A 17,860-nucleotide genomic window follows, 5' to 3' on the forward strand; every position below is an offset into this window, starting at 1 on the left:
TACCAAAAAAGCTGGAAGCATTCTATCACTATCTTTCTAGTGGTAGAACTCTAGCCTTAAGCAAAAATAGCTCAGGAACAACACCCAAGTCCTGAGTTCAAGTCCCAGGACCAGAGCAAAAAAATAAATAAATAAAGTTTAAAAGTTTCCAAGATTTCCCTCATTCCCTACCTTTAGAGCTCACTAGTGTTCTTTCTATTGTTGTTATTGTTTTTAAAGCTATTTTTTAGTCTCAGTGTCTCAGTGTATTTACCTTTTTGTAAGTCTGGATGAACATGGACATACTAATGGTTCAGGCTGAAGTTTCAACACATATATACTGAGTCAAATATATATTTCTCAAATATACACTCATCAATCTCCCTTATCACCCCCCTCTCAATCTTTAGTAATAATGTTCTACATTCAGACTCTTTTATTCAATTCCACATATGAAAAACAAATGCAATACTCATCTTCCTGAGTCTGGCTTAATTTACTCATTTTGCTGCAAATGACAGGATTTCCTTCTTTTTAGGCTAAAAAGGAATTGAATTTGCATATGGATCATATTGTCTTTATCCACTCATCCACTGATGGGAAGCTGGGCTGAACCACTACCTTGGGGTCAATGATCTCATCTGAGTTGCTTCCTCAATGTGCTCTCCCCCCACAACTTGAGTTTTATCAAATATTTTCTTCCCATCATTTTGAAAAGTCATTTCCACAGGTTTCTTCTGACCACCCAATATGCAACAGTTTTCAGGTACTCAAGTATTCTCTATTCTCTCATACTATTTCATTGTCTCCAAAACACTTATCACAGTCTAGTATTTTCTTCTTTAGTTAAATAAGTTCGCTTATTTATTGTTAGCTCCCCAGGGAGAGCCAGAATTTGGATTATCTTGCTCACAACTCTATTACAGAAGACAAGAACAGGCCCAGACATGGTAATAACCGTATTCTAATGTCTATTAAAAGCATAAATTTAAAAAAATGAATCTTAGTATTTCTAATGTTAACCACAACTCCAGAATGGGGGAAATTTCCCTCCTTCTCGTCTTTTCCAAAAGCGCATTTGTCTTTTATTCCAGATGATCTTGAGAACCAGTTTGTCAGACTTCCTTCCTCATATGTACCACTTATGGCTCACCCTGGAAAAAAAATACTGAAATTAATAGAAGCCCAGACTTAATTATGTTAGGGCACACATTTGGCACTGTTCACCATGATGGCAATATTGAGCTGGTCAGTGCTCTTACAAGACCACCGGAAAACACTGATGCCCATGTTCACAAGCACATCATCTCTTAAATCTGAAAAGACTAACTGGGTTTTTTTTTCAGGTAAGCATTTGAGACCCACAGCGATGTGGCTATGTCACAGCTAGCATTAGCTTAACAAAAATAAAGTACTCAAATATCCATCCCCAAATATAGGGGTGAGAATGATAAAAGGAAAACTTCAGGTGTTTTTGTACATTGGAGAAGAGCTCCTTTCATAGTACAAAGAAAGTGAAAATTCAGCAATTTCCGGGTGAAGTGGACTATGGAGAGTAATCATCTGTGTAATTTGAATGGTGAAGTGGAATTAGCATGTGCATAGCAGCACTGTGGCATTGATTTCAGGGCACTTCAGCCGACAGAGTGTCAGGCCTCTCTGATTGCAAAAATGCTCTGGGGAATTTTCTTCCATAGACAAATCACAAATATCCCACACAGAATGATAGAATAGCTAAACTTATTGGTGATGCTATGAGAGGCACCATGTGAGGAAACCCATTCCTTATCGTTTTCATTGAGCTAAAAACACTGACGTTTTGCTAACACTAACATGGGCACCTGACTTCCACACTCAGAACCTTTCCATAGGTCCCTGTTGCTTCTGAAATACAAACCAAAATTCCCAGATGGACAATTATTATCCCTTGGCCTTGAGTTACTGCTGTGCTATGCTACAGACCTACTTCCTATGTTGTCTCTGTTGCCTGATAAACATACCTCTCCTCCACTGTTTTAAGGTGAATCCAGTCAGTGAGATACAGACAAGCCACATTTTGAGAGATTGAACTGGGACTCTTTACTGGAAAACTGTCAGGCAGACTCTTGCCCCAAAGACCTGCAGCCCTGTGATTATACTTAACACTGTTAGAAAACTGAGTCATGAACAAATCATTTAAATAGGGATACAGGTGGACCCATTGCAACAATGAGATGTACAAGTCATTATGGTGAAAAAAGAGCTTTACAACTTTGGTGAGGGTGGGAGGGAGGGAGGATGATTGGTGGGGGAGGTAGTGGGGGGAGAATGAAAAGGGATGGGAAGGGGAAACAAAGGAGGAGGCTACAATGCTTGATAAATGTACTCATTATCTTGCCCATGTAATTGTAATCCCTCTGTACAGTATTTTCTAAATAAATAAATAAATAGGAAAAAAAAAGAAAATTGAGTCATGAGAACAGGAGAGGAAAGAAAAAGCAGCAAAACAGTACTAACGACCCAGATCAACCCTAAAGGAGAGCTGAAATGTAACGCCTTGCTGACTGGAGGAAGGCCAGGAACCAGACACAGCACATAGGCCTGATGTAAAAACATCTGCACAGGTCTCCCCCTCAAATCTGGTCAGCCTCCAGGACCAAGGCCACAGGAAAATGGAGAGTGTCTCAAGTTCCAGGCCAGGACTGACAGGTCTCTGCCCCTGCCTTTCAGATTTCAGGCATGCTCATCCCCTGGGAGGTGGCATTTCCCTGGGGCTAACCAACACAATGCATTTACATATCCTTTTGGGTCTAAACAACAGGGTTTACAACATGGTTTATCTGCTATTCAAAGGATGGCATGTCTCACCTCTAGGTCTTAGACACAGGGTAGACAGCCCTATCACCTGAAAACAAGGTGACTTACTTAGAACTAGTCTTTCCCTTACTTCACTACCTCATCCTCCATCCTGTGCACCTCCCCGAATATACTGAAGGAAAAGGAAAGTAGCTGGGCCCTAGTGGTTACACCCTTATCTGAGCTAATGTTTTGAGGATTATGGTTTGAAATTAGCCCTGGCAGGAAAAGTCCATGAGACTCTTACCTCCAATTAACCACCAAACAGCTGGAAATGGAGCTGTGGCTCAAGTGGTAGAGTGCTAGACCAGAGCAGAAAAAGCTCAAGGTGATGGTAAGATCTGCTCCAGGCCATGCAGTCTGTGTGCAGACACCTCCCTACCTCTTGGCTAAGTTTCTGCCCAGTATCTGTGTTAACTAGCTAATTTGCACACCTGGAAGCAGTCACCTCCCCCTCCTGCTAGGTTACATCCTGGGTGGCCTCTGGTCACACCTCCCATCAAACCATAGGAGGTTCCCAGCCCCTGAGGTCCAATGTGGCCACACCTTTCCCCCACCTGGCCATACCTCTTCCTGTCCCTGGCCTAGATAAGTCCTGGCCTGGGGGTGGGTCTCCCCATCATGCCTCTCCACCATGCAGGGCAGGGGCAGCAGTTCAATAAATAAACTTCTTTTCCTACCTGAATACTTCATGGTGTTCTTTTCATCAGCTACCTAATGAAACTTACCTACTTAATATACCTTACACTGACAATACCCAGAAAGAAAGAAAGACAGAAAGGAAAGAAGGGAGGAAGGAAGGAAAGAAAGAAGGAAGGAAGGAAGGGAGGAAGGAAGGGAGGAAGGAAGGGAGGAAGGAAGGATAGGAGAGTGGGAGGGAAAAAGGGAAAAAAGAAGAAAAGAAAGAGAGAAAGATAGTTTCACAAGTAATTCATAAATTAAGTGCACAAGGTTTGATAACAAAAGACTTGAAATGACCATATTACCTATCAGCAGATTACTTGTAAAATCACTGATTGTGTACTGAGTGATAAGAAAGAGTAATAAAGAATGCGATCAAAGTACATCATATTAAACCCCTTTGTACAAGTAATATGTATTCATCAAATACTTTAAATATGATGAGCCATTAAACTATAAAACAAAGACTGGGGCAATCTATGTGTCATACATGGAGTGATGACCATGGTAACGTAACAAGTTTGAAAACCAAACTGCTGACAAGTGTGCAAAGCTTATTCTGTTCATCTAAGAATAATATTAACTTGAGGGCTGGGAAGGTGGCTCAGTGGTAGAATGCTTTGCATGCATGAGACCCTGAGTTCGATTCCTCAGCACCACATAAGCAGAAAAAAAAAAAAAAGCCAGAAGTGGCACTGTGGCTCAAGTGGTAGAGCGCTAGCCTAGAGGTGAAGAGCTGAGGGACAGTGCCCAGGCCCCACGACCGGATCCCCCCCACTCTGCAAAAAAAAAAAAAAAATTTCTATTTACCAGGTCTTTCCCAGGCCTTTCCCAGCCTTGTGGAGGGCCAATGTGGCCTGGTGCCAGCCAGAGCGATGAATAAACCTACCCCTTACCTGAAAAAAAAAAAAGAAGAATATTAACTGGAAGATATTTTTATATCATTGCTTATATAATTTTAAAAAATTCAAAATCAAATCAAATATTTTAGATTATTTAATGTTCAAAAATCTTCTTTGTACTCACTATCTTGCCCATGTAATTGTAACCCCTCTGTACGGTATTTTCACAATAATTTTTTTAAAATCTTCCTTATAAGAAACGGATGTAAATAGGATTGAGAGACAGAATTGAAGTGAGACATATCTTAATCTGATTCATTACTTTAACAATGAAAACAAGCATTTGAGTAATTGTAAAATAAAAATTAAAGACAAGTGGAGGGCTGGGAAGGTGGCTCAGTGGTAGAGAGCTTGCCTTGCATGCCTGAGGCCCTGAGTTCGATTCCTCAGCACCACATAAGCAAAAAGATAAAAGCCGGAAGTGGCACTGTGGCTCAAGTGGTAGAGTGCTAGCTTTGAGCTGAAGAGCTGAGGGACAGCACCCAGACCCAAAGTTCAGGCCCCACGACCGGACCCCAAAAAAAAAATTAAAGACAAGTGGAGAGAGTGGACATCCTTGTCTTGTTCCTGAGTTTAGAGGAAATGGCTTTAGTTTTTTGCCACTAAGTATAATGCTGGCTGTAGGTTTGTCATATACAGCCTTTACTGCATTGAGAATGTTCCATGGATTCCTAGATTTTCCAGAGCCATCATCACAAAGCGGTATTGGATCTTGTCGAATGCTTTTTCTGCATCTATTGAGATAACCATGTGGTTCTTATCCTTGCTCTTGTTGGTGTGATGAATTATATTAATTGATTTGCATACATTGAACCAGCTTTGCATTCCTGAAATGAATCCTGTTTGATTATGGTGTATGATTTTTTGGATGAATTGTTGAAGTTGATTGGCCAAAATTTTGTTGAGCAGTTTTGCATCGATGTTCATCAAAGAAATGAGTCTATAGTTCTCTTACCTTGATGAGTCCCTGCCTGATTTTGGGATGAGGGTTATGATGGCTTCATAGAATGAGTTTGGTAGTGAACTTTTTCTTTCAATTTCATTGAAGAGTTGGAGGACTATTGGTCTGAGCTCTGCTTTGAAGGCCTTGTAGAATTCCGCTGTAAAACCATCTGGTCCTGGGCTTTTCTTAGATAGGAGGTCTCTTTTTGCTGTTTCTATTTCACTGCTTGATATGGTTCTGTTAAGTTGGTTTAACTCATCTTGGTTTAGTTCTGACATGTTGACATTTGCTAGGAAATCTTCCATTTCTTCCAGATTCTCAAACTTATTAGCATAAAGGCTGAGTCTTGGTTGTTTCTATGGTGATGTTTCCATTCTTATCTCTGAGTTTGTTCATTTGGGTGTGTTCTCTTCTTTTTCTGATAAGACTTACTAAGGGTCTGTCAATTTTGTTAATTTTTTCTAAGAACCAACTCTTTGTTTTGTTGATTCTTTCTATGTTTTTTTTTTTGGATTCTAATTTGTTTAATTCTGATATAATTTTAATTATTTATTTCGGTCTACTGGATTGGGGTTTAGCTTGCTGCTCTTTTTCAAGGAGGTTCAGATGTCTCATTAATTTGTTGTTTTCAGATCTCTCCAATTTGTTGATGTGACAATTCAGAGCTATACACTTGCCTCTGAATACTGCCTTTGCTGTGTCCCAGAGGAGCTAGTAGTTTATGTGCTCATTTTTGTTGAATATCATGAACATTTGAATTTTTTTCTAATCTCTTCCATGACCCACTGGTGTTTCACCCATGTGTTGTTCAGTCTCCATGTGTTACAGGGTTTTCTTTGGTGGCTTTTCGTCTTGAGTTCTAATTTTATTCCCTTGTGGCCTGAGAGAATGCAGGGCATGATTTCAATGTTTTTGAATTTGGACAAGTTTGTTTTGTGACCTAAAATGTGATCTATTTTGGAAAAATGTTCCATGTGCTGCTGAGAAAATGGGTATTCTGATGTTGCTGGGTAAAATTTTCGGTAGCTGTCTGTAAATCTAGTTGATATTTGCAGTTGTTTAGATCTGAGGTTTCTCTGTTGAGTTTTTGCCGGGTTGATCTATCTAGTGGGGAGAGTGGTGTGTTCAAGTCCCCAACAATTAATGTCTTTGGATCTTTGTGAGATTAAAGGGAAAGTTGTGTTTCTTGGATAAATGGGTACTCCATTGTTTGGTGAATAGATATTTAGAATTGTCATATCCCCCTGAAGGATAGATCCTTTAATTGGTATATAGCAACTTTCTTTATCTCTTCTCACTAATTTTAATTTGAAGCCTATTTTATCTGATATTAAAATTGTAACTCCTGCCTGTTTATGGAGGCCATTTGCTTGGTAGATTTTATTCCAGCCTTTCACTTTCAGAATATGTTTGTTTTTATGGGTAAGGTGTGACTCTTGAAGGCAGCAGATAGAAGAATCTTGCTTTTTAATCAAACTAGACAGTTTATGTAGCTTAATTGGAAATTTTAGTCCATTAATGTTGAGACTTAGGACTGAGAGTAGTTCCTGCCATGTTATCCACTTCTTGGGGGCTGTGACAACTGGGTTCTTCCTATGGTTCTTGGATTCTCAGTTTGGTGCAGTTTCTTGTCCTTTATTGTGCTCTTGTTGATTTTCTATGTTTAGGACATCTTTAAGTATCTTTTGTAGGGCTGGTTTGGTAAGATATATTGGCTTATTTTTTCTTTGCTCTGGAAGGTTTGTATTTGACCTTCGGTTATAAAGGAAAGTTTACCTAGGTACAGTATTCTTGATTGATAGTTGTTTGTCTTTAAGGCATGGCATACATCATTCCAGGCTCTTCTTGCTTTAATCATCTCTGCTGAGAAATCTGAGGTCATTCTAATTGGTTACCGTTTATAGGTAATTGATCCTCTCTTCTTGACAGCTTCAAGGATCCTTTTCTTGGTCTGAATTAATCCTGTGAGGATTATAATGTGACGATGGGATGTCCTGTTCTGGTTTGTTTCTTGTGTCTGAATAGGCCTATCATGTTTGGGAAGTTCTCTGCTAGGATCCTGTTAATTAAATTTCCTAGACGGTTAACTTCTGTCTCTAGGTGCTCCTCTATACCCATTATTCTCAGATTGGGCCCTCTGATGATGTCTTCCAAATTTGAATAGATTGATCATATTTCTTGGATTTGTCTTGGATAGTTGTATGCTCTTTCTCTATAATATCTAGGCTGTCATCAATCCCAGAGATTCGATCTTCTGCATGGTCTTACTGTCAAGACTTTCTACTGTTTTTTATTTTCTTTCCTTCTAATTGGTTGGCTTTGATGGCTTCAAATTCTTTATTGGAGCTTTGTTTTACATCTTGTATGTATGGACTTCTTTACTTCCTTAATTTAGTGTTCAGTGTTTATTCTCAAATACCCTTGTTGATTGGTTATGGTTTCCTTCTGATGGGCTCCATTCAGCATTCCCTTTGTGGTTTCCCTGGATCCCTTCAGCTGTCTGTTTATGTATTCCATGAATGCCTCTACTGATCTTTGTCTATTCTCAGCCTGCTCACTCAATTCCTGTATTAATCGTTAATCAGCTTCCTCATGCTCACAAGATTTCTGTATTAATTTTTGGTTAGCCTCATCATGCTCATGAAGTTCCTGTATTAATCTTTGGTTATCCTCATCTTGCTCCCTATCATACTCACACTGAATCCTTTGCAGGCTTTCAATCTTTTCATTCACCATGTTTACCAGTAGCGTTTGCAGAGCTTTTTGGGAACTCTCCTCTGGATTATTCATTAACTGTTCTGTCACCTGATTATCATGAGTGAGTTGAGATACCTGGACTTTCCATTTTTCTTGTGTTTCTCCAGCTTGTTCTGCCCATTTGGTATGAAAGTAACACCAATTTTGTCTTAGAACACTATTTTAAGGCAAGCATCAACCAGAGTCCTCTAGTTGCACAGTCAAAATGGCTGAAGATAAATCTAGTTCAACAGATACAATTTATTCAACATCAAACAACTATGGATCAATGGGCTAAAAACATCAAAGAGGGATTCAGCAGACCAAAAATTAATAGGTTTAGGGAGAAACTTGGGGAAAAATAGGATTAGAGGGATGTGAAGAGGTAAAAGGAAAGAGTGAATTTAACCAAGTCTTAATCTCAGAGAGGAAATGGATAGAACAGAATGAAAGGAGAGAGATAAAGAAACAAGAAAAAAATGAAGAAACAAAAATATAAATTTAAAAATGAAACAAGTATTAACTAAGTATAAAAAATAATACTGATAGAAGAAAAGGATAGAATAAGAGGAAGAAAGAGATAAAAAGGAAAAATGAAAGAATAAAAAATTTTAAAATGGAATACTTAAAAATTATATAGGTATAAAGAAATAATACTACTGTTAAAGAAGTTAAGCCTAAGAGGTAAGATATATTGGTTTATTTTTTCTTTGCTCTGGAAGGTTTGTATTTGACCTTCGGTTATAAAGAAAAGTTTACCTAGGTACAGTATTCTTGTTTGTCTTTAAGGCATGGCATACATCATTCCAGGCTCTTCTTGAGTAATCAATTTCTGAATTCAGTATGTGGACAATGAAGTTGATAAGGTCTAATAATCGACAATGTGTATATATCTGGGGATGATCAGAACAGTAATTAAGTCATGAAAAAAAAGGGACCAAAAGGTTAAAAGAAATTTTTTTTAAAGAACAAAAAACACAGATCTAAAATAAAAATTATGAAAGAAAAAATAGAAAAAAAATTTAATTAAAAAAATTAAATAGAAAAAAAGGGTTCTTTGATTTTTGGGGGAGGGTGGCTGGAAGATTTTGTATCTCCCCTGTGTTGGTAACCAGTCTCTTGATGGAGTCTCTGTTTGGTTTTCCTGTGGCTTGATTGGATTCTTAAGTCAGTTTTATGGGTAGGCAAAAAAAAGCTCTGCCTTACTAAGGGCTTTGTGATCCTCCTCCCAGGCTAGTTCAATGGGAGGGAGATCTTCTTTGAGTATCACAAAAGAAAGAGATGGCTGTTTCCTCTAGCTTGAAGTTACTGTGATGGTGCTAGGTTCTAGTTGGGGTTGAGTCTTATCAGCAATCAGTAGCTTTTCCCTGATTGGCTAGCTCCTAAGACACTCAGAGACCCCAGGCTATAGCCATTCTCAGAATTTATGTTTATTGAGTTTCAATTGTTTGTCTTTTACCCCTCCTGCTGCTGGGTGTGCTGCCTAGGGGCAGCCTCTGACTCTTTACCCAGTGAAGAAAGTCACTCCTCTGGGGGTGGAAGCTTCTCTGCCTGGGAAGGGTGACTTCCCCCTGGATGGAGCTGAGCTTGGCAGGACAGGTCAGGTTCCTGTTTCCTGTTGAATGGCTCCTATTGTTTTCTTCCAAGGCCTGAGTTGGAGCTAGCTGCTCGGGCTGGGCCTTTGTCAGTATCAAAGATGGACTTCTTCTCCAGTGGGGGGAGCAGCTACCTTCCCACCACTGCTCCTTGAGAAGGCGTGAGGATGTCTTGGGGGTACTCACGCCAGCCTCTTGGTTTCTGGTCCGTCCATGGTCCGTGATCATCAGGATGAAAATTTCTACTCCTTGTCAGTTCTTGCGGGTAGTGAATAGCATCTGCTCTCACACCACATCTGGCACCTTTGTCCTGGGCTCTCTCTGTTGACATCGCAGCTGCAGCAGCAGCCACTGCTGCTGCAGACAATGGCAAGTGTTCAGATCTGCCTCCTTGACCAAGCTGCCTGGATTTTTCCGCTCTGGCCAAACTCTCTGTACTCTGATGGCACACTTGGTGTGACTCTCTAGCCTAGGACTGTTCACTGGAACACTAAAACTGCTTTCTATGTGAGAGCTTGTTTAGCCTCAGCTTCTCTTCACCATCTTCCTCCAGACTCTCCATATTAGTTTTCATTGCCTGCTCTTTATATTTTTTTATTTTTTAAACTTCATATGCTTATTACAAAGGGTTACAATTTAACATATCCATTCACATTTCCAGTGCTTCTTCATTACAGCCACTCCTTCCATCATTCTCCCTCACTCTCTGCCCCATACCCAGATCAATTTCACATTTTCTACTCTCCAATTAATCAGCAAAAGCTGGTGTTGCTTACAGGGTAAAGCGAACATCACATGTCAGTCATGTTACTCACTGTCAATTACCCTAAACCACTTCTTTCTTGGGCACAGGTTTTATATGACAGCGCAATCAATAGTGATGGCCAAAGAGAAAGCAAAGACCTTTAGGTGTTTATGTTTAAAGGAAAGAGGTTATAGGCTGGAAGCAGCAAGTCAAGTACTGGGAAGTCAACACAGGCAAGAGGAACAAATCACAAAATAATCTGGCAAAGCTTGTTCTCAGCCAGTTCTACATCTACACATCTCCTGAATATTTCAACATTCACTTACTTCCTAGATGCAAGAATTGTAATATGTATCATGTTTTGGACCTTAATGATTTTAGAGTCTAGTTAAAAATAAAACTTTAGATTTATAGACCTTTCTTGGTTCCCAGAAGATATTGGTCCAATCCTTTTGGTATGTACTATAAATCTGACTCTAATTCCCAAGTAACATGGTATCCTCAAGAGGTCTATTCCAGGACTGGGGGTGGTAGCTCAGAAGGAGAGTTTTTCCCTAGCACGTGCAAGACCCAGTGTTCCATCATCAACCAACAAATGAGCCAAAAAGACAACTTCCAAAGGACGTATAAATACATATGAAAATGCTCAACATTTTAGCCATCAAAACATCATTCAGATTCCACATCATCAAGAAAAAATAAATAAGTGCTGTCAAGGATGCCAGGGAAAAGTGAAATGGAAGCCTTACACACTATTGGTGGGGATGTTACCTAATACAACCACTAGGAACAGCAGCATAGAGGATACTCAAAAGACTACAAAGCAATATCACTGCTAGATATATGTTAATGGGCATTAAAGTCAGAATACAATATACAAAGGAATGGGATGTAATACAAAAGAATGGAAAAAATGTGTGTCAAGCAAGCAGAAATATTTATACTAATATTGAACAATGACAATTTGAAGCAAAAAGTAGTGAGAAGAGATAAGAAAGATCTTTACATATTAATGAAAGTTACAATTAGTCAAGAAGCTATAACAACCCTAAGTATATGCACACTGAATACCAGTGCCCCCAAGTTCATATGACAAACATACTGGACAGATAGATTCAGACATAATAATGGTGGGTGACCCAACACCCCACTCTCTTCAGTAGATTAATAATACACATAAAAATTAGGTCAGAAATTAATGAACTGGGGAGCAAAAGAACAGTGGAATGAATCAATGAAACAAAGGGTTCTTCAACAGGCTGAGTAAGATTAACACACTTATACCCAACTGACAAAAAGATGAAGAGAGAAGAACAAATTAATAAATCAGAAATGAAAAGGAGGATATAAAATTCAGGAAATTATTAGGAAATATTTTGAAAACACACTCCAACAAACCAGAAAATCCAGATTTTGTTTTCCTGGAAGACAGTTGACATCCGCACTGGGTGCTCTTCTGTGTCCAATTTATTACAGGGTAGCCCTGCAGTAGCAGCCTTACTTTTGTCTTCACCTGTTGACTAATGAAAAGAAATACATCCTCACATCCATTAGCCTTGGGACTCATTTTTAATTGGGGAGGATTGCTTGAATGATTTTCTATGAAGGTTGCCAGTGAGCCATCTGTGTCTTCACATTTTTATTTTTCTAGAGTTGTGGGGACACTGACATATCATACTATTTATACCCATTAAGGTGAAAATGGTGATGCTCTGATTGGTTTGAAGTCCAGCTCTGTTGTTCAGAGAAAACACCAAACTCAATGGCTTCAGTGATGCCATGCTCGGAACACTAATCCTGGTGGGAGTTAATACTAGTAAGATGCACCTACTATACTACTTTGCTTGCAGCAGGAGTCCACTTGGCTCACTAAATTTACCTTCTATGTATCCACAGTCCTATGCATCCTAACAATAGAAATAATCATTTTTAAGGAATCCTCTGTGAGGAGCCCTATGCCAGGCTGAAGCTGTGAGTATGACAGCGCCAAGAGATTGGAATGCCAATTTCCCAGTAAAGCACCCAGAACGCTGGGGACTAGGGCCCTAAAAGATCAACCAGTCCTGGCATAACAGGAATTCAGATTTCTATCCTGGGTATGGGCTAATTCCACCCTAAACTGCCTGGAGATACACTCAGTTAATGAAAATTGTAAGCTGTTTACTGTTAGCTCTAGTTACCAAGATGAGGAAGTCATCTACCACTTGTATACAAAATATTGTCACATGTTGATGCTTATTCTTTATTTTCTGCTCATACTTCCCTATATGAAATATAATAAAAACCTTGGTCATTGGAGCATTGGAATCTGAAGATGGCAGAAGACAACAGGTCCTCTGGTACCCCAAACCTCAGCTCCATGGTCCAGTTTCCATTGCTGCCTTGTTCCTAGTCATGGGGGATGCAGCATCCCAGAAGAGTTGTGTCAATCATTCTTGGAAATATGTAGCAAGAAAAAAAGAGATAAAATAAAAATGAAAATAGTAGAACACAAAATCAGCAAATGAATTAGGTATGGTAACATACTTTTAATCCCAAAACTCATGAAGTGAAAACAGGAGAAGGAAGAGTGGTCAAGACTAGCCTGAAACGCATAGGCTTCTTGCAAAACTTTGTCTTAAAACATGATTAATTAAGTAATTAGTTAATTAATTAAATGGCTAGAGATGTAACTCTTTGGTAAAGTACTGCCTAGTATGTGGAAGGCTTTGAGTTTGATCCCTAGCACCAATACAGTAAAGAAGGAAAATTAACAAATAAAGTTTATCAAATCATACACCATGATCAAACAGGATTAATTTCAGGGATACAAAGCTGGTTCAATATACACAAATCAATTAATATCATTAATCACACCAACAAGAGCAAGGATAAGAAGCACATGATTATCTCAATATATGCAGGAAAAACATTTCACAAGACCCAATACCCCTTTATGATGATGAAGGCTCTGGAAAAACTAGGAATCCATGGAACACTCCTCAATACAATAGAGGCTGTGTATGACAAACCTACAGCCAGAATTATACTTAATGCCGAAAAGCTAAAGCCATTTTCTCTAAACTCAGGAATGAAACAAGGATGTCCACTCTCTCCACTTCTCTTCCATTTAGTATTAGAATGCCTAGCTACAGCAATAAGAAAACATGCAAATATAAAGGGAATCCAAATAGGAAAAGATGAAGTAAAACTCTCCCTCTTTGCAGATGGCATGATCTTGTATTTAAAGAATCCCATAGACTCCCACATTACTCAAGCTGATCAGAAACTTTGGCAAAGTAGCAGGATCCAAAATTAACCCTGAAAAATCAATGGCTTTTCTGTATGCCAATAATGAGAAGAGTGTGGCTGAAATCAGGAAAGCAACTCCTCTTTGTAATAGCCCCACAAAAGAATAAAATACCTAATAATTAACTATAGAAGTAAAGGACCTCTATGATGAAAACTTTAAAACCCTGAAAAAAGAAGTTTTAGCAGAACTAAGGAAATGGAAAACCCTTCCATGCTCCTGGATTGGGGGGATTAACATTGTGAAAATGGCAATACTGCCAAAAGCTGTCTACAAATTCAATGCGATACCTATCAATATCCTAACCTCATTCTTCAATGAAATAAAAGAAGCAATCCAAAATTTCAAATGGAACAATAAAAGACCCTGAATAGCAAAAAATTCCTTACCAGAAAGAACAGTAAGAACAGTACTGAAGGAATAGCAATATCAAATTTCTTTCTTTCTTTTTTTTTCTTTTGTCAGTTGTGCAGCCTGAACTCTGGGCCTGTGCTGTCCCTCAGCTTTTCAGCTCAAGGCTAGCACTCTACTACTTGAGCTAGAGCACCACTTCTGGCATTTTCTGCTTATGTGGTGTTGCAGAATCGAACCCAGGGTCTCATGCATGCAAGACAAGCACTCTACCGCTAAGCCACCTTCCAGCCCCCCGAATTTCAAACTCTACTACAAAACCATAGCAATCAAAACAGCTTGGTACTGGTACAAGAACAGACCTGAGGACCCATGGAATAGAACTGAAGACCAAGAAATGAACCCACAGACCTACAGCCACCTAATCTTTGATAATGGAGCTAAAATAAGAGACTGGAAGAAAGACAGCCTCTTCAGGAAATGATGCTGGCATAACATGATAAACACCTGTAGAAAACTAAAGCTAAATCCTTATATATTACCCTGCAACAGAACCAACTCCAAATGGATCAAAGACCTCAAAGTCAAAGCAGACACTCTGAAAACATTACAGGACAGAATAGGAGAAACTCTAGGGCTCCTTGACACATGCCAAAATTTTCTTAATAAAGACCTAGAAACACAACAAATCAAAGAAAGGTTGGACAAATGGGATTGCATGAAACCACAGAGCTTCTGCATGGCAAAAGACATAGCTAGTAAGATCAATAGAAAGCCCATGGATTGGGAGAAGATCTTCACTAGCCATACAATGGGCAAGGGTCTCATATCTAAAATATACCTGGAACTCAAAAAATTAAATCCCCCAACAACAAATCCTCAAAGAAACAACTGCCCGATTAATGAGTGGGCTAAAGACTTAAAGAGAGACCTAAGAGGAAATAAGAATGGCCAATCGACACATGAAGAAATGCTCAACATCCCCAGCCATAAAAGAATGCAAATCAAAACAATATTGAGATTCCACCTTACCCTAGTTAGAATGGCTATAATAAAGAAATCTAATAATGACAGATGCTGGAGAGGATGTGGCCAGAAGGGAACCATACTGCATTGTTGGTGGAAGTGTACACTTGTTCAGCCACTCTGGAAAGCAGTATGGAGGTTCCTCAAAAGACTCCACATAGAGCTCCCCTATGACCCAGAAATCCCACTTTTAGGCATTTACCCAATCACAAACAAGGCCATACTAAAGCTACCAGCACAACTATGTTTATCTCAGCATTATTTGCTATAGGTAAGATATGGAACCAACCCAGATGCCCCTCAGTAGATGAATGGATCAAGAAAATTTTATATATATAGTGGAATTCTATGCATCCATCAAGAAGAATGACACTGCCCTATTTGTTAGGAAATGGAAAGAGTTGGAAAAAATTGTATTAAGTGAAGTAAGCCAGGCCCAAAGAAACATAGGTCCCATGGTTTCCCTTGTTTGCAATAACTAGTATATGTCTAGGATAAGCAGAAAAGGTCAAAAGCTATGTACATATGAACATATAAGATGATGCTAAGCAAAATGAACCCCAAGACAGGGACACAAGTGGGCTTTTTCTTTCTTGCTATTGTTTTTAATGTACTTATAATGTACTATGTGATTTTTTTTGTTTCTTTTGTATGTTCTTCCCCCATCGTATAATCCCTGTATTCACTGTATTTGATTCTGGTGACCTGAATCTTGTATATACATTTTTATGATTTGGGGAGGGGAAGAGAAATAACAAAATGCTTAAATAAGGATACAGGCTGACCCATTGTAACAATGAGATGTACAAGACACTATGTTGAAAAAGAACTTTACAACTGGGGGTTGGGGGAGGGAGGAGTTGGGGTGGCTTGGAGGGAAGGGATGATAGAGGAAACCAAAGGAAGGGGGTAAACAATTCTCCAAAGAAATGTACTCATTACCTTACTCATGTAACTGTAACCCCTCTGTACATTATCTTTACAATAAAATGTATTTAAAAAATAAAGTATCAAAAAGTTTACAAATTCTGAAATATTATTACAAAAATTCACCCATTTTATAAATACATTATTACATTTGAATGAACAGTCAATTATAATGTGTTAAAAAAGAAGAACCAGATAAACACTAGAACATACTGTCCTGGATCTTAATTCTACTATAGCCTAACTCACCTATTCCCTTACTTTTCTGCCACTGCCACTTCCTCCTCCTCCTCCTCCTGTGCTTCCTCCTCCTCCTCCTCCACCCCCACCCCCACTTTCTCCTCCTCCTCCTCCTTTTCTTCTCCTCCTCCTCCTCCTTTTCTTCTTCTTCTTCTTCTTCTTCTTCTTCTTCTTCTTCTTCTTCTTCTTCTTCTTCTTCTTCTTCTTCTTCTTCTTCTTCTTCTTCTTCTTCTTCTTCTTCTTCTCCTCCTCCTCCTCCTTTTCTTCTTCTTCTTCTTCTTCTTCTTCTTCTTCTTCTTCTTCTTCTTCTTCTTCTTCTTCTTCTTCTTCTTCTTCTTCTTCTTCTTCTTCTTCTTCTTCTTCTTCTTCTTCTTCTTCTTCTTCTTCTTCTTCTTCTCCTTCTTCTTCTTCTTCTTCTTTGCTGGTCTTGGGGCTTTAACTCAGGGCCTGGATTCTGTTCCTAAGCTTTTTCTGTTCCTAAGCTTCTGTGCTCTCCCACTTGAGGCATAGCTCCATTTCTGGCCTTTTCTGAGTAGTTTATTAAGATGAGAGTCTGAGACTATCTTTCCCTGGATGGTATCAAACAATGAGCCTCAGATCTCAGCCTCGAGAATAGTGAAGATTACAGGCATGAGCTACTAGTGCCCAGCTACCTTAGTTATCTTAATTTTAGATTATGTATTGAAATTTTGCAATCTAATAAAGCAGTACACAATGCATCTTGATCTGTGTCATCACATCAATACGTTCATTGCTCCCCCCTTATACCCACTCCTTCCCTTATATTTCTCAATTCTGTGATATATATAATTAATTCTTACCTGCATTCTCTCCCCTTCTCCCTTAATTCTTCTGCAACTCAACAATTCTACTCCTGGGAATTTATCCAATTGAGCACAAAAAAGCCATACCAAAGCTACCAGCACAGCTATGCTCATTGCAGCATTATTTTCCATAACAAAGATGGAATCAGCCAAGATGTCCCTCAATGGAGGAATAGATCAAGAAATTGTAGTATACATGCACAATAGAATTCTACTCATCAATCACAAAGAATAATATTGTACCATTCAGAAGGAAATGGAAAGACTTGGAAAAATTATATTAAGGAAAGTAAACCAGACCAAGAAAAACATAAGTTGTATGGTTCACTCTTTTGTGAAGGCTAGAATGTGCCAATAAATCTATAAGTAAACATACTGGGTGGTATGAAAAGTGTTACAAATGGATTAACAAAATGGTAATAGACTATGGAGAGTGCATAATTCTTTAAAAAGACTAAGTCAAAATCTAACAAAATAAATACCAGCAAGAGGGGAAAGTGGGGCCAAGGGGAGAGAGGTAGAAGAAATCAAACTATTTCTATATGTAAAACAACTCCTTAGTCTTCACAATCAGAAAGCAAACTTTCTATTCACAGCAGGTTACTAACTGTGGATAACATAGGTCATACACCTGTGGATCCTCAGACAGTCCTCCAGACAGCCCAAACATTAGCATCTGGATTAGTGCATGAGATGAGGCTACATTCCGTCTTACTTGAAGGGAAGATTTCAAAATAGAAATTAAAAGATGTGCAAGTTGAGATCTGAGGATTGTGGTTCAAATCCA

At 38.9% G+C, this 17,860-nt stretch overlaps 1 long non-coding RNA gene across 1 annotated transcript in view; it reads right to left on the reverse strand.

The window, feature by feature from the left end:
- Positions 1-683: 683 nt before the first annotated feature.
- Positions 684-17,860, reverse strand: part of LOC138837311 (uncharacterized) — a 109,183-nt gene continuing 92,006 nt past the window's right edge. The window contains exon 4 of the long non-coding RNA XR_011375298.1: positions 684-1,133. This is a non-coding gene — a long non-coding RNA (uncharacterized lncRNA). The remainder of the gene's footprint in view (positions 1,134-17,860) is intronic.

Source organism: Dipodomys merriami, unplaced genomic scaffold (genome assembly GCF_024711535.1).
Source record: "Dipodomys merriami isolate MVZ:Mamm:240054 unplaced genomic scaffold, mDipMer1.0.p SCAF_27, whole genome shotgun sequence".
NCBI classification, from domain to species: Eukaryota; Metazoa; Chordata; class Mammalia; order Rodentia; family Heteromyidae; genus Dipodomys; species Dipodomys merriami.